The sequence below is a fragment of the Athene cunicularia genome, assembly GCF_003259725.1.
Source record: "Athene cunicularia isolate RWA chromosome 3 unlocalized genomic scaffold, athCun1 chr3_part1, whole genome shotgun sequence".
NCBI classification, from domain to species: domain Eukaryota; kingdom Metazoa; phylum Chordata; class Aves; order Strigiformes; family Strigidae; genus Athene; species Athene cunicularia.
The window spans coordinates 29,565,157-29,587,592 of NW_020799097.1; the positions used below are offsets into that span (position 1 = coordinate 29,565,157).

At 36.0% G+C, this 22,436-nt stretch overlaps 1 protein-coding gene and 1 long non-coding RNA gene across 3 annotated transcripts in view; one reads left to right on the top strand and one right to left on the bottom strand.

Annotated features, from left to right (window-relative positions):
• Nucleotides 1-22,436, bottom strand: part of EYS (eyes shut homolog) — a 1,023,641-nt gene that overhangs the window by 705,167 nt on the left and 296,038 nt on the right. The window lies entirely within an intron of this gene.
• On the top strand, nucleotides 1,080-19,329 carry LOC113478026. The gene is made up of 4 exons (XR_003397991.1): nucleotides 1,080-1,216; nucleotides 1,471-1,476; nucleotides 5,998-6,003; nucleotides 19,318-19,329. It is a non-coding gene; the product is annotated as an uncharacterized LOC113478026 (long non-coding RNA).

The following is a 22,436-nucleotide window of genomic DNA, read 5'->3' on the forward strand; positions in this document are numbered from 1 at the left end:
TATAAGAGACAGTATATATAGTGCCTCAACTGTCTACCAATAATTTTGACAAGAAAATTTTTATTTTCTTCTTTGTAGCTGTAAAGGTCATCAAAAGTAGTGATGCCAAAATTTAAGACTGATCATCTGCCTATAATTTATCTTGAAAATAATAATTGAGTTAATTTCTTTCAGTTCAGCAGTAATTGCCGGTATCTTATTCTGCATAAATACTCTTAAGAAACATTTAAATTTGCCTTTATCAGCAAGGAATTAATTTCAATAAAGATTAATCTCCATTCCTTACCTCTTTGTCCTGAATTCAGAATCATGCAAACTTGTTTGCTGCTACAGATACCAGGATATGTAGCAATTACTGTTATGCACAAAGTTGCTTTTTCCTCTAACAAAGCTTGAGTGTTCCTTGGCAAGGTCTCTGCATGCAAAATGTAATTCAGCAAAAAGGGAACTTGATTATTTATTTCTTAAAAGCTTTTATAGTCATATCTACCTCTGCAATGTGTGTGTGATGTCCTGAATTGTTTTACATAGTTTTACAGGGACTATATTCACACACAAAAGAACAGATTGTATCAGAAATTAAATATGTTTAGTACATGCAGTAGAAAATTTATGTTTTTAAACACCAAGTATTAAAAATTCACATGTAATTGGAAGGGAAAAAGGAGGAAAAATTAATGGAAGAATACTCTAATAATCAATAGTAATAAACTATTAATACTTTACCTAGTTATTGATAGTATCATAGAATCATAGGCTGGTTTAGGTTGGAAGGAACCTTTAAAGATAATCTAGTCTACCCCCCTTATGATAGGCAGGGATCTTAAAATTAATTCATTAATTAGTTGATTAGATCAGGTTGCTCAAAGCCTCATTCAAGCTGGCCTTGAACATTTCCAGGGAGGGACATCTACAACTTCTCCTGGAGAACACATCTTGTATTTTACCCCCCTCATCATAAAAGATTTCTTCCTTACATCTAATCGAAATCTACCCTCTTTCAGTATAGAAATGTTGCCCCTTGTCCTATCACTACAAGCCCTGATAAAAAAGTTTCTCTCCATCTTTCTTATAAGCTCCCTTTAAGTATTGAAAGGGCACAGTAAGACATCCCCTAAGCCTTCTCTTCTCCAGGCTGAACAACCCCAACTCTCTCAGCCTTTCTTCATAGGTGAGGTGTTTCAGCCCTCTGATCATACTCATGGCCCTCCTTTGGGTGTGCTCCAACAGGTCTATATCCTTCTTTTGCAGGGGACCCCAGAGCTGGATGCAAGACTCCGTGTGGGGTCTCACAAGAGCAGAGCAGAGGGGCAGAATCACCTCCTTCAAACTGCTGGCCACAGTTCTTGTTATGCAGCCCAGGATCATAGAACCATAGAATGGTTTGGGTTGGAAGGGACCCTTAAAGTTCATCTAGTCCAACTCTCCTGCAATGAGCAGGGACATCTTCAACTAGATCAGATTGTTCAGAGCCCCGTTCAACCTGACCTTCAATGTTTCCAGGGATGGAACACCTAACACTTATTTGGGCAACCTGTGCCAGTGTTTCACCACCCTCAGGGATATGATTGGCTTTCTGGGCTGCAAGTGTACATTGCTGGCTCATGTCCAATTTTTCATCCACCAGTATCCTTAGGTCCTTCTCTGCAAGGCTGCTTTCAATCCCTTCATCACCCACACAGTACTGATACAGATCTAATACAACAACCTATGTCTCTAAAGATACCTACATATTTGAAAAATATGTTTACTGGTAGATACTTCACCTTGAACAAGATGTATTTCAGTACTCACTAGTTTGTTTCTATGCTCTATCACTTCTAGTGAAATAATATGATCTTTAGAATCAAAACATCTTAACCTTGCCCTTGTGCAGTGTAAATATCAAAACGATGATTTTTCACCCTCTAGGTAGATCTAAAAATGAAAGCTTTCAGTGTAAATAAAAACCATGCAAAATATATCTTAAATCTCTTATAGATATTTTTGAAAAAAACCCACTAGTTTATTCAGTATTTTTCTGCTACAGTACCCCCAAGAGTGATAAAACCAGAATCCTTAATCTTTGATAAGATTAATACATTAAAAACCAGTTTGAAAAACAGAAACTGTGAAGATGTCTTTCTTGATTTTGATATGTTGAATATTTGATTGGGATAAAGGTTTGGTCATTGTCATTTACATGCAAAATCAAGAATATTTTTCATCTAGGTATGTCAGGATAAGTATTTTTTACTGTCACCTGCACTGATTAATAAGTATCTTCTGAATTACTTCAAGATCCACACCCTACGCTCTTACATGTGGTGTGGAGAGTACAAAGACTGCATACCTTCAAATATCTTTACAACTAACAAACATTTAATAAAGCTTCCAACTTTTAAGTGAACAGGGTATTAGTCAAATTATGCACTACATAGTAACAATTATAAAAATGCATACTGTTATGAAAATAATCTTTGAGTGGAAAGATTAAAAAAAAAAAAATTACTTCCATAGTTTTTTTAATGTAAAGGAGGAAACAAACAAACAACTTTCTTTACAAAAGAGTGAGGGGGACCAACTCCCTTCAAGGATAAAGGAATTACTGAAACTCTTAACACAGCCATTTTCTGATTTTCCATTTATGACATATATGAAAGATGTACAAATATATGTGTTTGATTTGTATGTATGCATACTTGCTCACACATATATACATGCACGCATGCACACACACACACTGCACAAAGACCCATGGAGAGATTTCTAGGAAGACTAAATTAAGTTGTAATAGTATCCATACTTCAAATTGCTGAACATGCTCATTCGGTGTTCAGTGTAGTATGTTGCTATTTCCAAAGAAGATGTAGACCATTTCCATCTTTGAGCATAAAGACTGAAACTCCTTATCATATTATTTTATTGATGAAAGATTAAAAAAGATTTTGAAATAATTTTTAGCTATGAAATTTAATCCTGATTTGCTTATTCAGTTTTACTTAGGGAAAAGATTATTGATTATTTTCTTAATAGTTCCTTCTTTTTAGAATATATTCTGTTTCTTTTCATTGTCAAGATGGTAAACATGAACTTTCCCCCTTCATTATTTCTTCTAAGTAGTATGGGACGTTACACAAATCTTTGGATCAAATGTCTTCAAATTAAATATTTCATGCAAAATATTTTTTAATCAATTTCAACAGACAATTCAATGATTCTAATAAAATTATTCCACTGATTTAGTCCATAGATGAGAACAGAATATAGGCCAAAACATCTATAGGGAAGTAGTTTTGTATCTGGCAGGAACATGAAAGAGTAAACAAGGAAGAATATCAGAATAAATATAAATACTGATATTTATTAACATTATAATGCTGGCTTCATAATTACTTTATTGAAAATAACAAACTGTAATAAACTTAATAATGTAGCAGTATTGATACTTTTACATTTATTTCCATGATAAAAATACTTCGTGTCCTTTAAAAAATAAACACCATACCCTTTATACTTGTTGATATATGTGGAATTATTTGTGCTTGGCTACAAAAATTTAAAAATAATTAAAAAAAAAAAAAAAAAAAGACAAATTTTGAACAGAATACAGGACGTGTCATGAAGAGATAGAATACATTCTTCTTAAAATTAATCCATCTCATTAAACTTGAAAAGTAACTGTACCACTGTTGCTGCAGGTGTGCAGGTTATTCGTTATTATTTAATAGGCATTAACTCATTTTAAGTTATCTACTGCATACTAAGTAATCTCAATTTAGAAAAGCCCTCTAAAACTGTTCAAGAACAGTTTGTACTCATTCATGTTGAGAACAAATACCAACTGACAACTTCAATAGCTACAGTCACAAGGCTTGCCCAGTTAGTTGTGAAAATCAGTCCATCAAGGTGGATTGCAATTGTTCTGGTGAATTCCCCGAGAAGTGTATGCTAGCTATTTTAACCTCCAATTTCTAGTTCAGGAGAATTACAAACCTGGAGTTTCACATGAGAAAGAAGGAGAACTATGGAAATCATAGTCACACAAGCCTAGGATGGGCCACAGAGCAAGGCTAAGTACTGCACAGATGCTACTTCCGAGTTGTTGTGTGACTTGGCAAAATCCTCATTCTTTTTTTCCCTCACTTTTATATTTGCCCTCACCTGTAAGTCAGTGGGTTCTCAAGTAAAACTGAGGCTTAAGGAAAACATGTTTAATGACACAATAGAAGCCACAGACATTTTTTTTTGCTATTAGAAAAGAATAATGGGGATTTTAGTCATTGAAATGGGGCCATTTGCCTATGCAAACCTGCTGTGTTCTGGACAAGTAGCTGAAGTTTCAGGCACCATTGGGAGGGAGGTCAGAAGAACTGAGCAGGGACCACGTTGAGAGTTGATAAACTGAGAGTTAGGTCACAATATATCTTAGATGATCTTGGAATATGAACCAACTTTAAAACCCCCTATGGAATAGAAAGCCTGGAAAAGAATAATTTGGGAAATAACTGTCTATGATATTGACAAGATAACATACACTCCTGTTCTCTGAACATTTAAAAATTAAATTATTTTTTTTTTGTTCCAGACTGTAACAATTATTAGAGAATATATTGTCCAATTCTAATGTCTTTGAATCAAATTAAATTGAAAGAAAGAAAATGCTAGAAGAAAACTTCATCATTCCTTGGATATAGTTCTAGATATATGTTCTGTCTAGTAGAAATAAAGATTAATCCTTTATAATTGCAACTCTGGTTTTGTGCTAAATGTTTTCACCTTATGAACTGCTCTTGGGCTTACTGTGAAACAGTTATAGAAGAAATTAATCCAATTTGCAAGGTGCATCATTGTGAAAGCTCACACACTGAGAAGAAGTCCTTGCCATCATATGCTGCAAATGCTGCAACTTTCTGGAAAGGACATATACTGCTGATAAATGGTATTTTTCACTTCAAAATTCAGTTGAAAATTCTAAAAATAATAGAAATTATTATCTTGACAATTTATTAATTGAGATGTAAAAAACTGAGTCTCTGATTTAAAAAAAATAAACACAACAAAAAACAAAAAACCAAACAACACACCCTTGAACACATTAGTTAAATTTTCTTTATTAGAACCTGTGCAAGTCAGAATTTATCCCCAAGGTTATCCTCAGAGAGACAGCACATGCATCTGATTTAGAATGATTGTCAAACATTAAAACTACAACAAAGTAAGAATTTAATTAAAAGCAGAAAAAATAATCAAAGTCAATATGAAAATTGTAGAAATTATATCACTGACATGAAGAACTCCTTGCCCAAACCAAAAAAATAATATTTTCTCTTGTGCAATGATGCAAGCAGAAAAATATATATCAGCTTAGCTCAGGATAATACTAAATCAATCAAGGCAGGTTTCTGCTAATGAGGTTTCCTATTTTTGCTAAGATTAATCTGAAAGTCATTCCTTCACGAGAGAAAAACATGTAGACATTCTGAAGCTCTGACTGCTTACCAAAGAATGATGAATCGCAGTCATTTTTCAGGGTCAGAGAATAGGATTATTATAAGTTACCCCAGCGAAATAAGTAGCTGATATCAGTTAATATCTTTAGAAATCTATGCTTTTACTTTGAATGGCCTTGGTGTTTAGTCCACTGGTGAAATATTAGAAGCCTTAGCATGTGAAATGCATAATTTGAAAAAGAGTTTACAAAGTAACCCTGTAAGCTTTTTTTTTTTTTTTTAAAAAAAAAGGAAAAACAGTGATTACATTTTTACTCATATCTTGTACACTTTATTACACTACAGTAAAGAACTTCCTATTTCAAATGCCACATGAAAGTAATGGGACGCTGCAGAAAATATGCACATATATGTATAAGAGCAGCGGAATCTAGCCCTACTATGTCTACAATTCAAGGTGAAATAGAAGTTTCCTCTGATACATAGCAGATAAGATACAGTTAGTCCTACATTTTCTTGCAATACATTACACTGAAATTTCATTAATTACATGCTTCTATAGTAGTTTTCAGTAGAAAATAATTCCACATTTGAAATACTAATGCTATGTCCCAAGATATGGAAAGCTAAGAAAGCTAAAAACATTCCAGAAAGCCCAGAGATGATCCTCAAACATCTTTATCTCTGTAGAAAAGGCTGAGGCTCTCGTAACCAAGAGTTTTTCCTAGTATATATCCAATAGAATGAGAGAAATTCCACTTAGTAACTATGAGCAATTTCATTTTGCTCTCAGGTCTACTTTTCACACTCTACTGTAAACAAGGTCAGAAGCTTAGAGAAGCAGCAGCTAGCTTTATTTCAAAGTTAGTTTCTTGGTGTACCATCCAGCTGCTATTTGGATTTTATATCCACTATAGGAAAGGTCCAGGACAATAGGCATTTTAACGGCCTAATGAAGACTTACTCTACTTGTGGGATGCAGTTACAAAGTCAATCCAGTTGAGATTCTTTGAATCTGAATGAAGACAACACAGTAGACAAAACAAGCTAGGATAGTAGTAGACAAAAGTAGTAGACAAACACAGCAAGGATAGAACCAAATAGTCCATTTGTTCACCCTGACTTAACAGTTGTTATTCTCATTAAAAATGTGGAAAATAATTTTTAATATTAAAGTTCTATGTGATTAGGATATGACAAAGATAGAGAACAGTCCTCTCTCCTTGTGAAAAATCAATTTATTTGTTAGTGTGATAATCTAGCAGTCTTTTATTTTGATCTGTAGGTAAGGCCAAGTTATGAAATAAAGACCTGCTTCCATGAGTGTGATGCTTATTTTACTTTGACTGACTCACTCTGCTATATAAAGTATTGGTAAAATGCTCATCCCTGTACAATACCTAAAAATAAAAGCAGCATCTTACTGAAGGAGTGCATAATTCCGGGCTGCATGGCAATATGTATAATTAATCAAACTGTTCTGAAGTGCTTGGAGTGACAAATATGAGTAGGTGGAGAGGCTTGATTTTTTTTTTTTTTTGGTGGATAGAACGATTTAGGAAAGTTAGGATAGAGAGAAAGCAGCGATTCTTGAGTAGGGATTTATAAAAACAGAAAAATGTAAACATTTTGGAATTCAGCATTTCAGTACAAAATATATGTAACAATATGTGTAAAAATATGTGTGTTTTCATGATATTTATATACTTGATAATGGCTGGTGAATTTCTAATATTCTAACTATGATGTTGACAGGCAGTTGAGGAGAACTGCTCAAAACTTTGTTTTAAAAAGGTATTTAAGCTATAGATTCTGAGAAAAAGGGAAGGATGGTTAACTGCCTTTGTTATCATGACTTGTTCATGCTGTCAACATGTGAATGAGTCTCCAAACGTGGTATTGTTTTTACTGTGTAATTGGTTATTTGGTCCATATAATATTCTTGTAATTTTATTTGTTTCAGAAGATATTGTTTTGCTTTGAAGATATGAAAGATTAATGAAAATTATGGAAATACTTTTCAGTGCTTAATTACAAAAAATACCTTTTAACAACTACAGAAAAGAAAGGAAGAGTGAACATAAATACCATAAAAATAGTGTTGCTTCTACAAGCTCTGCTCACAAATATTAAACATTACTGCACACTGGTATATATTCCTTTTATATTAAATGCATTGAATATGATTTAACACAAAAATATTTTATAAGCAACTTCAGCAGAAATGAAATGCTGGGGAATGATAATAGGCATGCAACCTTTTTAATGGAACAAATATTTTTAATTGATAGAATTATTTTAAGTGCCAATTCTCCAATTGCATTTGACAACAGCACTCTGTATGTTGTACAGTATAATTAACACTTTTGTTGACAAAGGCTGGGGCCTATTAATAGATAGCAGTGTATTTGGTACCATTTTCAAAATAAAATTGTATCCTAATTTGAAAAAAAAAAAAAAAAAAAAAAAAAAAAAAAAAAAAAAAAAAAAAAAAAAAAGAAAGGATTAAGTAAAGGGAAAAGATAAAGCCAAGATAAAAAGTAATTTAGAGGGGAAAAAAATATATATATACTTTAAACCACAATGCTCTTCCTGTTTTTACAACTGATTTCCTGAAAGCTGAATCTCCACAAGGTTAATAAATGTACCTTTCTTGCTGTCCTGTCTATCTATGAATGTCTTGAGAGCACTGCTGACTCTGGACACTTCAGCATGAAACTACTGTCACTTCCTCAGCTACTTCCCCTTCAGAATATTCCTGAATCTCTTCCAGTCTTCTCCCAGAAATAAATTATAAAAAGCTTTTCGAGAGTCTGTCATCCTTCAGCTATGTTAGGAATATAAGCTGAAAAGTCAGCAGTGCCTTCATACTCAACAACTTTTTGCAGCCTTCAAAGTCAACACACTTCTGTGTGTTATTCTGATGATCTTCATTGTTATTACCAATACGACTTTTTACTTATTATGCCTTCTGCTTCATTCCTTTTCACCTAAAAAGTATTTAATGAGAAACAGGGACTCGAGACTCAAAATACCTATTAAATGTTCTAACCTTTATACTAGCAGTCATATTCCCACCAATCTTATTTTACTTCCTTTCCTTTAACTTTTCTTCCCAGTGACAGCTGCAGCTGAGGATGTTTCCATTGCAGCTCCTTTGGTGGCTAAGACATGTCCTTGGGAAAGCAGGATAGGTTTAGATGATGTCTAGTGCTCAGTACCTGCAGGTCCTTGATCTCTTGCCTAGCTGTCTCCAGCAGGGTCGCTCCAAACCAGGGCTCAGTCCTGATTCTTGGAGAAGCAAAACTCCTAAGACTGAACAAGGTTTGGCTCTTTCAGCCCTACATAGTCCTCTGTGACTATACCAGCGGACTGCACTCTCAAACGTTGCCGCATGCCTTCGTATTGTATTCTGCTGTATGTAACTTACTTCTGATATCAGTCTATTGTGCTCATTTAGACTACCAAATTCTGGTGGGATACAATGCAGCTTTCATGCTTTGTAAACATCTTGATCTGAAAAATATCTCCCACACATGGAGATCAAGAAAACATGGCCAAGTGCTGTGGAAGCAGCCAGTGTGTTTTAAATGGATGTAGGCTCTCCCAGGGTGGATACAAGCCAATCTGCGGTGTATGCAGTAGCCCCAGAGCTGAAGGTGGAGCAGGAAGGCAGGTGTCACTAGCTGGGGTTAAAGCAGTGACACCTGCTCAGGCCACAGCGAGGCAGAGGCCCTGCACTGCCAGGGGATGCCCTTCTGAGGGCAGGCATCATATTTATCAGGCTGCAACCTGTGTCCTGTCACTGATTGACAGGTGAAATTTCATTAAATTTATCTGAATAATTAGAATTCTGGATATTACAAAATTGTAATTGTTTTAGAAAATGTTAGAGATGCATATATATAAGCTTAGGGACATAGTTCTGGACCTCTGCTATGGTAGTAGAACATCAAATCAATAAAGGCAGGCTTCTTTTCATAGACCCTTTCTCTGAATCAATCACACTTTCAAAGTAGGAAGAAATGATTTTTCATTTTTTATTGAATGGAAAGTCTACCTCCTAAATTAAATATTACACATAAAAGTAAATCTATAATGAGAATTTTGGCCTTTTTTTTTTTTTTCCTAATTTATTATAAACCATGGAATTGGGAAGTATGAACTCTAGAAAACTAAATAAATCTAGGTGATAAATATATGAGACACATAGTACACTGCTGAACGAAAGTCATAGCAAACCACAGTTCGTAAATATAATCTAAGCATCCTCATGTTGATTGATTTTGAACTTAAACTATGCTCTGAGGGACAGAAATAATAATAATTAATGCTTTGCACTTACATGTGATCTATTATCTGAAGATCCTGAGTACTGCACAGTATTATCTCATTAAACCTTACAACACCCCTGTGAGGGAGGAAAGTGCTTTATTATAGATATTTTACAAATGAGTAAACTGAGGTATTAAATTAGGAAAAAACATGGAAGCTCAGTAGCAATATTAGTCCATATTCCCACAGCAGTTAAAAAGCAAATGCCATGATTTTGCCCATTAAGGAAGAGCAGAAACAAATAAGGAAGTGATTAAAGTTATTCTTCTAAAAAGAGAACAGACCTTCTTGTAAGGCATCGATTTGAGTTTAATAGCTTAAAATAGCACTTTGGAAAGACTGTTGTAGAAGGCAAAGACAGAGGCAAGCTTGCTGAGAGAAGTGAGTGATGTTCTAATTTTAGGGATTTTCAAAAATTAACTGCACAAGATTCTGAACAACTTGAATGTACCTCTGTTTTGAGCACAAGTTAGACAGATGATCTCCAGAAGGTCCTTTCAGACAAAATCTTTCTGTGATTTTTTTATAATCAATATTACACTTCAGATGCTAAACTCTTAACTACATAACAGTATTTAATAAAAATTGTCCATCATGGACATTTAAAAACTACACAGTATTAAAAAAAAATTATCACAATTTTCACTCTAAAAAGAGAATAAATCCCAAATATTTTTTTGAAAATCCATTAAGAATTATGCTATTTCTTTATTTGCAAAGTTAACAGATGTTATTACAAAAAGCAGAAGTAAACACACACAAACAGAAAACCACAGACATATGAAATATTAACTTTCATTTATACATATCTGCAGAACTATCTTATTTCAATTTTAACTGAATTTTGATTACTTATTGGAGACCCTTACACTTTAGCCAGGTAATTTCATTATTTTCTTATCTATATTAGTTAGGAAAAAAGTCTTATAATTTAAAACATTAAGTTTAGTTTGTTTTTTTTGTTTTGTTTTTGGTTTTTTTAGATTTTTAACTTATTTAGTGTAAAAGCATACATATTTTTGTTAGACATTCTTTTTGCCTACTTTTAAAAATATAGTAGCTTTCTTAAAAAATTTTATACTTAGAACTTTTAGAGTGTAGACTTTTTTCCACAATAAAAATGTCACTTATCTTCCTGAATTTTCATAAAATGCAGTGACAGCTCTCAGATGGTATGGTTAACAGGAAAAATCATGAAGTACCTTTTTTTTTTTTTTTTTTTTTTTTTTTTTTCCAACAGTCAGAGGAACAGAAGAATTAAAATAATTGTCCCTGCTAATTGTGTAATTTTCCATTTGGGAAACATTCAGTGTCCACTTAGTCCAGTTGAGAACTTCCTTCTGTTTACTATTGATACAAAACTACGTATGTGCAGTGAACAGTTTGATTATTGTTTGTGTAGAACATGTGCAAGGGTAGCCATGAGTAAAGTATGCTATGTGTAGACTTTAATGACAGATGGAACTTCAATCTGGTCTGGTTTTGTATAAACAAAATGGCATTGGTTCTTCTAGAAAGACATGTAGCCTGATTTACAGTTACAGAGCTAGAGAATACACAGGTTCCTTGAGGACTTTCTTACATCTTTATTGTTAATGAGACCATCACTGCCTGTTTTCTACATCATGGAAGTTTTTAAATGAGCTCTGATATAACCCTCCATATTTCCTCTTGATAAACCAAACTCTTACATCTTTCACTATAAACTATTTAATCAATTTTAGACCTTCAGCACTGTCCACTCACATTTTTCATCAGACTTTTTAAAATGAGCACACAATGTGCAATCTTGTCAATGTCTCAAGAGTGAGGGAAACTGAATGTCCATACTAAACAGGCATTAGCTTACCTGTCTTGTCTAGGCTAATAGACATATTTCTAGTAGACTAGAGAACTTCATTACAGTACGGTTATGTAATGTAGACACAATGCAAATAACTTACTTTAACCATTCTAAATCCATCTTCAGCATTGGCTACCAGCATTATGTAAGTTTTGATAAGATACTATAATTTTTAGCTGTCCCCTATCATTGTAGACAACAGAAATTCCTTTTGTTTAAAACTTGAAGTTTTGAGGCAGATGGACCAACATTTTTAATAATAATATAACAACTGAGTCACAAAAATGGAGATAAATGAAACATTTTACATCTCCACTATTTAGTTTCTGACAGAACAAGCAAGCAACATTTCTCAAGTAAATGAAAATTCATAAAATAAAACTAGAGTATTGGAAATGTAAATGTACAGTTTTCTATACTTTGGATTATCCTGCCTACTAGTTATCAGAAATATTTGAAATTGTTTATAATATTTCCTTAATATATATTTTTATCTGGTTATGTGTTCTCACAGAGAAGCCTAGCCCTCCAGCTCTAACCACCACCTCTACAGGTTATGAGATCACCAGTGAATGAAATCAAGGTCCTTCCATAATTCTTTTTGTTCCATTCTCCTTATTTTTGTTTCTAGGACAAAATTGTCAAACTGTATAAGGAGAAACCTACATTGCATGTTCAATAAAAGGAACAACCAAACAATAAACCATATCAAGTCAACTTTCTTTTAAATGAGTTTTGACACTGTAGGAAAGAAGAGAGGATAAGGCTGTTGTGTCAGTATATATCACTTCAGATGTATTCATTGTCTACTAATTCCAGATGTCATGTATGGTGAAAATAGTGAATCTTTGCATTGCATTTAAGAGATGCAATTCTATTGGGGCTGAGAGTTCAGACAAGCTTGCTGTTGATTTGGATAATCCACTTTTTACTAAAACAAGTTTTTGGTTAATGATCATACGAATAGAATGAGGAATAAAAGGTAGTTTAATTTCCCATTCTTTTTAATTATTTGGCATGCAGTAGAATTTTCTTTTCTTGAAACATTTACTTTTTTAAAATGAGTTATGGCTTGATCTAAACTCCTCTGAAAACATAGCCCTTGCATTAAAACAAAAGGAAGGCAATACAAATTCAATTTCATTTAATAACAATCAAAATAATAGAGGCCAATATAATACATTTCAGGTCTCTGGCATGATTGAACAGAGATTTAGAGGCTTAAGGAACTTTCCAGGAAATTATATAGCAAGTCCCAATCTAGCACAGAAATTTGGCACTACAAGAGATGAAAATGTTTACAGACAGATCATGCAGTCTCTTACAAGTCTTGGAAGAACCTTCCTCATTTCCATAAAAGATTGATATAATCCTTTAGGTATTTACTGATGTTTGACACAACCACAGTAATTTAATGACTTTTAGCATTAGATATTTGACCCTGTTCTGAAACATCTAGATCCTGATATATAAAGATGCAGTGAGATCATGCCATCAAACAAAATTAAGAGTTTTATTTCTAAAAATCACCCTTGTAGGCAAAAATCCCAAGGGTGTTATTAATAGCCTTTTGCTCACATCCAAAGAATCCTTAACTATATAAAACACTCCCATGAAACAAAAAAGGCTAATTGTGGAGGTAGCTCATAACCAAGATTAATAATGACAATCACATAATGGGTTTATATTAAAAAGAAAAAAAGAGTCTACTGAGCAGAGAGAGCAAAAGAGACAAAGCAGTATTGCAAACAGAGATTATATTGAAAAAAAGCATTTGTCATTTATAAAAACTTGATAGTTTTGCATCTCAAGCAGACTTTGGTCCTTTTACACATAATACTGTGACAATTTATCTGATCATAGCCTTTCCTTTACTAGGGATCTTTTCTTGACTGTAGGTATGAAACAGCTAAATGCAATACCCATTTATTAAATTTGTGCTTGGCAGAGAATATGAAAAAAAAAATTTAAATTCCTAATTTTGAGTCAGTGGTAATTAAAAACCTTTTAGGATCTCTCGTTTTCTCTCATAACTCAATCCTTCCACAATCCATATGCAGTCAAATGAGCTGACTAATTAAAAAATAAATACCTCTGAATACTGACACAAAGACAACTTTTTAACTTTTGTAGGTTGCTAAGAATGCATTTTTAAAATGTTTTATATACCTAATTTTACAAAAACTTTCCAATATTTGAAATTTAAACTAATTGCAAACTATGTAAAATTTAGTGAAATATTTTCTGCAGTCACTAATACTGCACACTTACTTTATCAGCTAAAGTATCGCTTTTCTTAGTGTTACTTTTTTTTTCTTTTTACCATATTTATTTGAAACTAGGAAAATACATACTTCACAGCTGAGTAAATATTATAGGAGGAAAATGGCCACAATTTTAAATTGGACAGATACTGAATTCCTGTTGAATTGCTGAGTTTCCATACCTCAATGCAAAAGAGCTTTATTAATATCTGAAGACTGCATTGGCTTATTGGAAGTTAAAAAGTCAAACCAAATCAAATAACCAGTATATTTCTCCCCAGTTCAAGAATATGTCATTCTTGGATAGTTTTTAAAAGTCATGTTCTATACTGTAAGTAAAAGTAACTGTGGAAGAGGTACTGCAAAATTTTGTTGACTGTCTATTCTGTCCTTGTTTCAGTGTGACAATTTGTGCTTATCTTCAAAATGTTCATGCTTTCCTCTTGTAACTGCAGATCTTTGAAAAGTCATCTGTCACACAGTACAATAGATGGCTTTAATCTTCTGAAGTGAAACACTGTGGCAGGTGCACCTGCCCAATGAAAACCGGGTTTCTTGGCTGTTCAAGTGTAGCAACTATCGATTGCCTGTTCTCAGGCTTCACAGTAGTTGGGGCCTTCGGCCAATGGGAGCCGCTGTTGACCACTGATCAGAGTCAGCCTGGGTATAAATGGAGTCCCCTGGGGGACCCATTTTGAGCTAGTCCACCCTGGAGCAGTGTGTTGTGGTCGAGGACTCTCCCTTTGGGTTGGGACACTGCCCAAGGAAACTCCTTGGTGTGCCTTGGGTCAGGACGCTTCCCTGAGAATTTCCTCGAAGTTGAGAGCCCTCACTTGTCAGGTGAGTGATAGAGCGTTTTGGGTTGTCGTTAAACCCCAGGGAGTGGTGCTTTGTTCTGCATTTTGAGTTAAACCCCAGGAAGTTGCTCTGTTCTCCTCTCACGGACATTGAAACCTGTAATTGAATAGTTGTGGAGGGCTAGTTAATTGTGTTGACAATAAATTTTTAATTTTTGGTGATTGGTTGTTTATTTGAGAGCCAAACACTGTGGCTGCCATACCAGGATTGCAGTAACACTGGTAATATGAAAAGGCAAAAATCATATGCCAAATGGGTAATCACATGGAGCTGCTTGGTAAGAAATATCCACGGACTGTGAACCCTTTTCATCTCTAGCTATCTGCCTCCATCCCCTTCAAGAGTAAAGCCTGGCATCCTCTACTGATAATCAATACCTCTACTTATCTTTCTTGTGTTTTATCTTGTGTTGTGAGATTGACTGGAATATGTCAGGGCTCTGTGGGCACCAGTAGGCCTCTGTGGCCCTTCCCAGCCTCCCTGCTTCTTCCTCTGGTCCTTTCCCATGGGCCCAGGACCCCCATTCTATCCCAGTCCCTGTTGCAGCAATGATGTAGGAGAGTCAGTCTCCAGCTCTGCCTCTGCCCTGTCTCCTCAGTGGACTCCAGCCCTGCACTGTAGGTAGATGGACCCTTCAGACCTACCTTGTGGCCTGTCTCCTGTCTTGCCTCTGGCCCCATTTGCTCCTGTCTAGACTTTGTCAACGGACCCTGGACCTGGTTCATTGCTCGCTGTGTCTGGGTTGTCCCCTGCCACCAGCCAGCCTGTTGCTCTGCCCACAACGTTCAGACACTATTTGTGGAGCGCTGTCTGTGCTGGGGTCACTCTCACTGCGCTCTGGCAGAATGTTCCTATTTATAGCTTTATGACTTGAATCCTAAACAGTTACAATGAAAACACTTGATTCAAAGAGTTGCAGATCCTGAAATTATTTTCACTGACATCTTCTATTACCAGGAGTGTCTAACCTCAAGATCATCAGATAACTTTTATCAGATAACAAGATAATCAGATAAAAGTTGCAACCTTTTTCTCTTCCTCAGTGAAAAAACAGTATGTAAAATGTGGAGATAGAAAAAAAAAAAAAATTTACCTTTTAGCCTAATGGTTAAAATCCTCATTAGAGCGAGGATTCTAATGGTTTTGACAAAATCTGCATCTTTGCAGGAAATCTATGAAAAAGGGCCTCACTGGTGTGAGTGATCTAACCACAAGGCTACAAAAGCAGTCTTCACTTTGTTTCTCTTTAGAATCACATTTTGGGACTGATGTGCCCCTATTTTGGTAGAGTCTTGCATTAAGACTTGAGCCAGTTCCTTATATGGACAATACTTGGCACCTATCTCCCAGTTATACCATGCATTTTAAGTAATAAAGGATTTATAATAAATGCTGTTTTGCACACTAAGTGAACACTCAAGGTGGAGCAGTTTTAAGACCAGATTTAAAGGTTTTCTCTTGCCTAAAGACATTTGCATTCTTCCAGGTAAGTCTCTTGTTAGTTTGCACCTACAATGAGCATTCCAAACAGTACCTACAACTGTATACTTCAATAAATATTAAGTACCTACAACTGTGTACTTAATAAAAACATACTAGTTTTAGCATGCAGTATAAATTACCACCTCTGTTAACAGGTTGGTCATTATATGTATATGATATAAGAAGATCAAAACAGCTTACTGTATAGCTGTATCAAGTAATTTTTGAATGAGAAATTGAGGTTCTTAATAGCATTTTGTAATTTTGAGTTATTTTCTGTGCACTTGTAATGTGAACTATAATGGTCTGAGGACTCTGTATCAGTAAACTCACAGATAGGTAAGAAGACATACATTAAAAAAAAAAAAAAAACCAGAAAGAATGAAAGAGAGAAAAAGAGTGTAAGTTTTATAATGCATTTGGTTCAGAACAGCAGATGTGTTTATTTGCTATATGTTGATAAGCATGAGGTACTCACAATTCAAGGAACAGAGTAAAATACATCTGTGTCTGCTATTCATGCATATACAGCCATATAGGTGCAATCTTTTTTTTATCTTTTTTTTTTTTTTTTTTAATCCATAGAAAAAAATTAAAGATTTATGGAGAAAGGTGCTCCTTTTCTTAAAAAATCCCCTGTGAATTTATAAATAGTGCAATATGAATGTCTGCAGATAGGGAAGTGTGGAATAAAAATTACCAAACATAGACACTAAGCAACATCAGCTACCAAATCATCCACCTAAGATGCAATGGTAAGGACATCATTTCAAGCTACATTGAATACTGCATGGTATAATACAAGCCATTTTGAAAGATAATTAGATGCATAATTTCCTATACAGTCTGAATGAGAAGCCCAATCAACTAAATTTGTCATTCTACTGACACATTTTTGCTATCCTTAATGTCAATTTGCTGCAATTTTTTCCTCCCACTGTGTTGTTATTTTTGGTGAGGAAGAGTGCCACAAAGCCCTGAGGTATATTTTGCACAAATCAATATATCAGAATGACAGCTATGAAGCTCATTTACAAAACAGACTACACAAAGTTTGAAGAAACTGTAGTGGGCAGACCCATAAATTCATGTTTGTAAGACTGTCTCTCACTTTTCTCATTTGCCTTACATTTATTTTAGTTTAGAACTAAGGCAGAAATTTTAAGACTTACAGATGATTGAGACATTTATAATCACATGTTAGTGATGTCAGAAATTAAAAGTTCAAATAAACAGCACATTTTCATGATGTCCTTACGAAATATAACAACAAAACAGATTCTTCCATCTGACTTCCAATTCCTACGTCTTCAATATCTTTTCTTATCAGAATTTATTGTAAAATCTGGGATCAAATAGTGTAAAACCAGTGTAATTTCAATAAATCAACATTGGTTTAAACCAAATCAGTACAACTGCTTCTCTTCACTCACATGAATGTACACAACATACACACACACACACACACACACACACACACACACACACATTCATAGAAGTCTCCTCAAAATGTTATTTTCTTGTTTGTGGTGATAAATATGTATACTTTACACTAAGAATAGTTAATTAATTACAGTAGTCATTATATTTATTAGAGCTTTCAATAACCACAGGTTATAACTTCCCCATAAGTCAGCCTGCACATGTGGCCTGAATGTCATTTATTCTGCATCCTGTTTTCTTAAAAAGATGTTCAATGATTATTTTCTCACATCTTCTTTTTACAGGTACAACTACAAAATTATGTTATTGTCGAGTTTTACTAGGCCTAGTTGTTGGATATCTGACCTACCTGAGTGACACCATGAAATACACTGCTCAAAGCTGTCTCTCTCGCTGTAAGCGGGAATCAGACAGCCTGCAGCTATCAGGGCACCAGGCACCAAGCTATGAAAACAAGTCAGTAGGAAACAGTGAAGCAATTTCTCTTCAGATTTAAAGGTGTTGAACTGGGATGTGCATACCAGAATATGCAAGACAAGTACTGAAGTCATTCCCTCTTTTAAAGTGAAATATATATGATGTGCATGCATTATACAGTTCCGTAATGGAACACTTATGGGGCAAAGTAGAGATACAACATCATGTCTCCTCAACTGAAAATGTTTAAGCTTGACTGTTGCAGTAGCAAACCCTGTACAACAGGGTGTACTCTGAGATCCCTGTACCCATCTTCATTCTGGGAATGAGCAGCAAAAAATGCAGTATTTGGGAAAGAGAAATGGAAAGTACAAACTTGTGGCTGGCAGTTCACACAGGGTTTTGACTATACCCGTTCTAGCTCAGACCTGTTTCAAGCAGAGTACAGAAACATTGCTGGGAACGAGGGCTGAAGGCAAGTTCATACTCTCAGTGGGAATATGTCAGCGTTAGGCTGCTGAGGAGCACAAATTCTCGTGCATAAGTTTTATCACATCTGTCAAACCCGAAACCCTCACTGTGCAGTAGTCTGCTTACTGCAGAAAGGGTTTATACATCTCGCCCAAGTCATATGCTAGTCCAATAAATAAGCCTTGGCATTGTTCTCAATGGGAGAACAAGGGGAAAAAAAATGCACTATTACTCTATTTTTTATTAAACAACAATGTAAACTGATAGTTTTATTTGTTTGATATAGGTTTTCAGTCCTCATCCATCAAAACTATTTCTTTTCTGTGCATGTTCCCAGCTCTACTGTCAAATTAGTAAATGCCTATTGAAATTAAAGCAACTGAAATGCTAAGCAGGGACTTGGCTTAGAAATCTATGGCTTAGTCTTTCTGATAGGAACAAGAATATTTGGTGGAACATATATCTACTTAGTAGGACAATGAGAAGACTATTTGTACGAGCATATTTTTACCGATATAAAGACTTCACAGATGAAACACTGTTTTTATTAATTTATTTCTTGCTGTTAATTTCTGCATTAACTTGTAACCAATATCAAATATACAAACACAAAAACCCATGAAAGGAATACATTTTCACCACCCAGAGCTATGGGTTTATACAGTAAATACTGAGAAATATATTGCAGTGATTCACCCAACAAATCACTAGACATATCCTATTCTAAAACTGGCAGCAGTTGTTTCTTTATCCTTTTTGCCTTTGTTTATAGTCTTTGCTTCTACATGTGTCACATTCCTGTCAGAGACACTTTGTACCAGAGGGAAACTACTTCTACTTCATCTGACGCACTGTACTAGTTTTCTACTACACAACATGTTAAATTGTAATAATTCATCTAGTACTTCATTTTCAGTTTCTGTTACCTAACTATGTCTTAATTATACCCAGCAAATGGCCAGCTGTAGAGTATAGCTCCTTATCACCAGACACACAGAAGCAGAATATCTTTGTACTTACATTGTTCTCTTCTATCACCCCTGATAGGTCTGATTTGAAATGGTTCTCTACAGGGAGCCTAGAGAGATGCTAATATAATTATTTGCAATTTGAATGCAAAGAAAATTACTAATAGGTTCATGGACGCTGCTCACAAAATGACTGTACTACTTATTATAGGATTCAGCAGTTATGAATGCATCCTGACCCAGTTTGTTATACTGAGTTTTTACATAATGGCAGCTTCATTTAGGACATGCTGGTCCAGATTCTCAAGGCAGTATAAAGCAATGTATAGAACTTGCTACTAGGAAAAGACCTGGCATACTATAGTTAAATTATGTAGGCTTCAAGAAATCAGCTGGGTATCATATAACTGAATAAAGTATAGGCTGTTTTCTTGCTGCAGAATACCCAAATAAAAAACAATACAAGTAATTTTGAAGAAAGAATATATGCACATGTTAAAAAAAAACCCCAAAAACCGCAAGGGCATATCTATAATACATGTTGGTGCACAGTGAAGAAATGAAGAAATCCATGAGTTAGGTATTCATGTTAGGATCCAACAAGTCACTGAAGACAATGTGATCTCACGTATTTGCTCAGGAGTGCCACTATGTTCTGTTCTAGTGCTCTAAGGGAGCAGGCAGGCTGTGTCTGGCCCAGGCCAGCCCCCACCCAGCCACATGCATCAGCTACAGTCATCCCTGATTTGGATCTAGGGATAGTAACCATGAGATGAATCCAAGACTACCTGCTCTGGGTGTCTGTGTAATAGTAATATCTTATGGTGCCCAATGAACTAAAAATGGTAGATCATCACATAAAACTTTTGTTTTACTTAATTTCATGCATATCTTTGCCTCATTTTTTCTTTCCCTGTTTTGGGATTATTCCTTACAGAGAAGCTTTCTGGATTCAGTCATGCATGGACATAATGAAAATGTATTAAGACCACTGGGGGCTCTATATTGATTGAAACCACAGCCATGTAGAACTCTGACTGCTAGTAAAAAAATGTTGATTTTATTGTCTAATGCCAGCTGAGCAACTCATTATCTTATAATGACAAGTTTGTGCCCTCTCTTCACCAGACTGCTGGATATGGAAGATGAGAAAAAAATCATAATGACGTGCAAAGATACTTCTCCAGTGCTTGGATGTCAGTGAAGGAAGAGAAAACTGGGCAACTATTGTGACTATTACACCATTAATAAAGATTATGATGATAATATTAGAACAGCTTTAAAGAAAGCAAAACCTACCATTTTATTTTGTGTAAAATTACATGTGATAAGGACCTTGTAAGAATATATATGAGTCAACATTCATCTTGAGAAATAGACTTAAGAACAAGAAATTCGTGGGCTTTACTCAACACTTAGCTCATGCTTCCCAGACCCTCACAAGACTGAGATACTTGTGAGATTGGTAAAGAAAGAAGGTTTGGGGAACTTTTAAGTGGGGCATTCATTCACTTCAGAACATAAATATTGGAGTTCTATGTCTATTTTTACTAATTAGGTCTTCTATCTCTATGTTTATTAAAATAACTTTAGTGAAATAAAATAGATTACTAGCAAACTAATCCATAAGAATACTATTAGCAACTGAATATGGACAGGCATTACAGATATACAGCATTTCCTGTGAGGAATATTTTCCACTAAGCCATGTTCTTTTGTTCTTCTGTACAGATTTTTTTTCCCAGATTGCACAATCCCCTTGCATAATTTTGCTGGACTATCATTGACTACCTCAGGTCTACAGCCTTTGTTTGGCAGCTCTGTGTGTAGAAGTAAAACCCAACCATGTTGTGGAATGTAAGAGGAGTACAAGATCTTCCCTTCCCTTCCCTTCCCTTCCCTTCCCTTCCCTTCCCTTCCCTTCCCTTCCCTTCCCTTCCCTTCCCTTCCCTTCCCTTCCCTTCCCTTCCCTTCCCTTCCCTTCCCTTCCCTTCCCTTCCCTTCCCTTCCCTTCCCTTCCCTTCCCTTCCCTTCCCTTCCCTTCCCTTCCCTTCCCTTCCCTTCCCTTCCCTTCCCTTCCCTTCCCTTCCCTTCCCTTCCCTTCCCTTCCCTTCCCTTCCCTTCCCTTCCCTTCCCTTCCCTTCCCTTCCCTTCCCTTCCCTTCCCTTCCCTTCCCTTCCCTTCCCTTCCCTTCCCTTCCCTTCCCTTCCCTTCCCTTCCCTTCCCTTCCCTTCCCTTCCCTTCCCTTCCCTTCCCTTCCCTTCCCTTCCCTTCCCTTCCCTTCCCTTCCCTTCCCTTCCCTTCCCTTCCCTTCCCTTCCCTTCCCTTCCCTTCCCTTCCCTTCCCTTCCCTTCCCTTCCCTTCCCTTCCCTTCCCTTCCCTTCCCTTCCCTTCCCTTCCCTTCCCTTCCCTTCCCTTCCCTTCCCTTCCCTTCCCTTCCCTTCCCTTCCCTTCCCTTCCCTTCCCTTCCCTTCCCTTCCCTTCCCTTCCCTTCCCTTCCCTTCCCTTCCCTTCCCTTCCCTTCCCTTCCCTTCCCTTCCCTTCCCTTCCCTTCCCTTCCCTTCCCTTCCCTTCCCTTCCCTTCCCTTCCCTTCCCTTCCCTTCCCTTCCCTTCCCTTCCCTTCCCTTCCCTTCCCTTCCCTTCCCTTCCCTTCCCTTCCCTTCCCTTCCCTTCCCTTCCCTTCCCTTCCCTTCCCTTCCCTTCCCTTCCCTTCCCTTCCCTTCCCTTCCCTTCCCTTCCCTTCCCTTCCCTTCCCTTCCCTTCCCTTCCCTTCCCTTCCCTTCCCTTCCCTTCCCTTCCCTTCCCTTCCCTTCCCTTCCCTTCCCTTCCCTTCCCTTCCCTTCCCTTCCCTTCCCTTCCCTTCCCTTCCCTTCCCTTCCCTTCCCTTCCCTTCCCTTCCCTTCCCTTCCCTTCCCTTCCCTT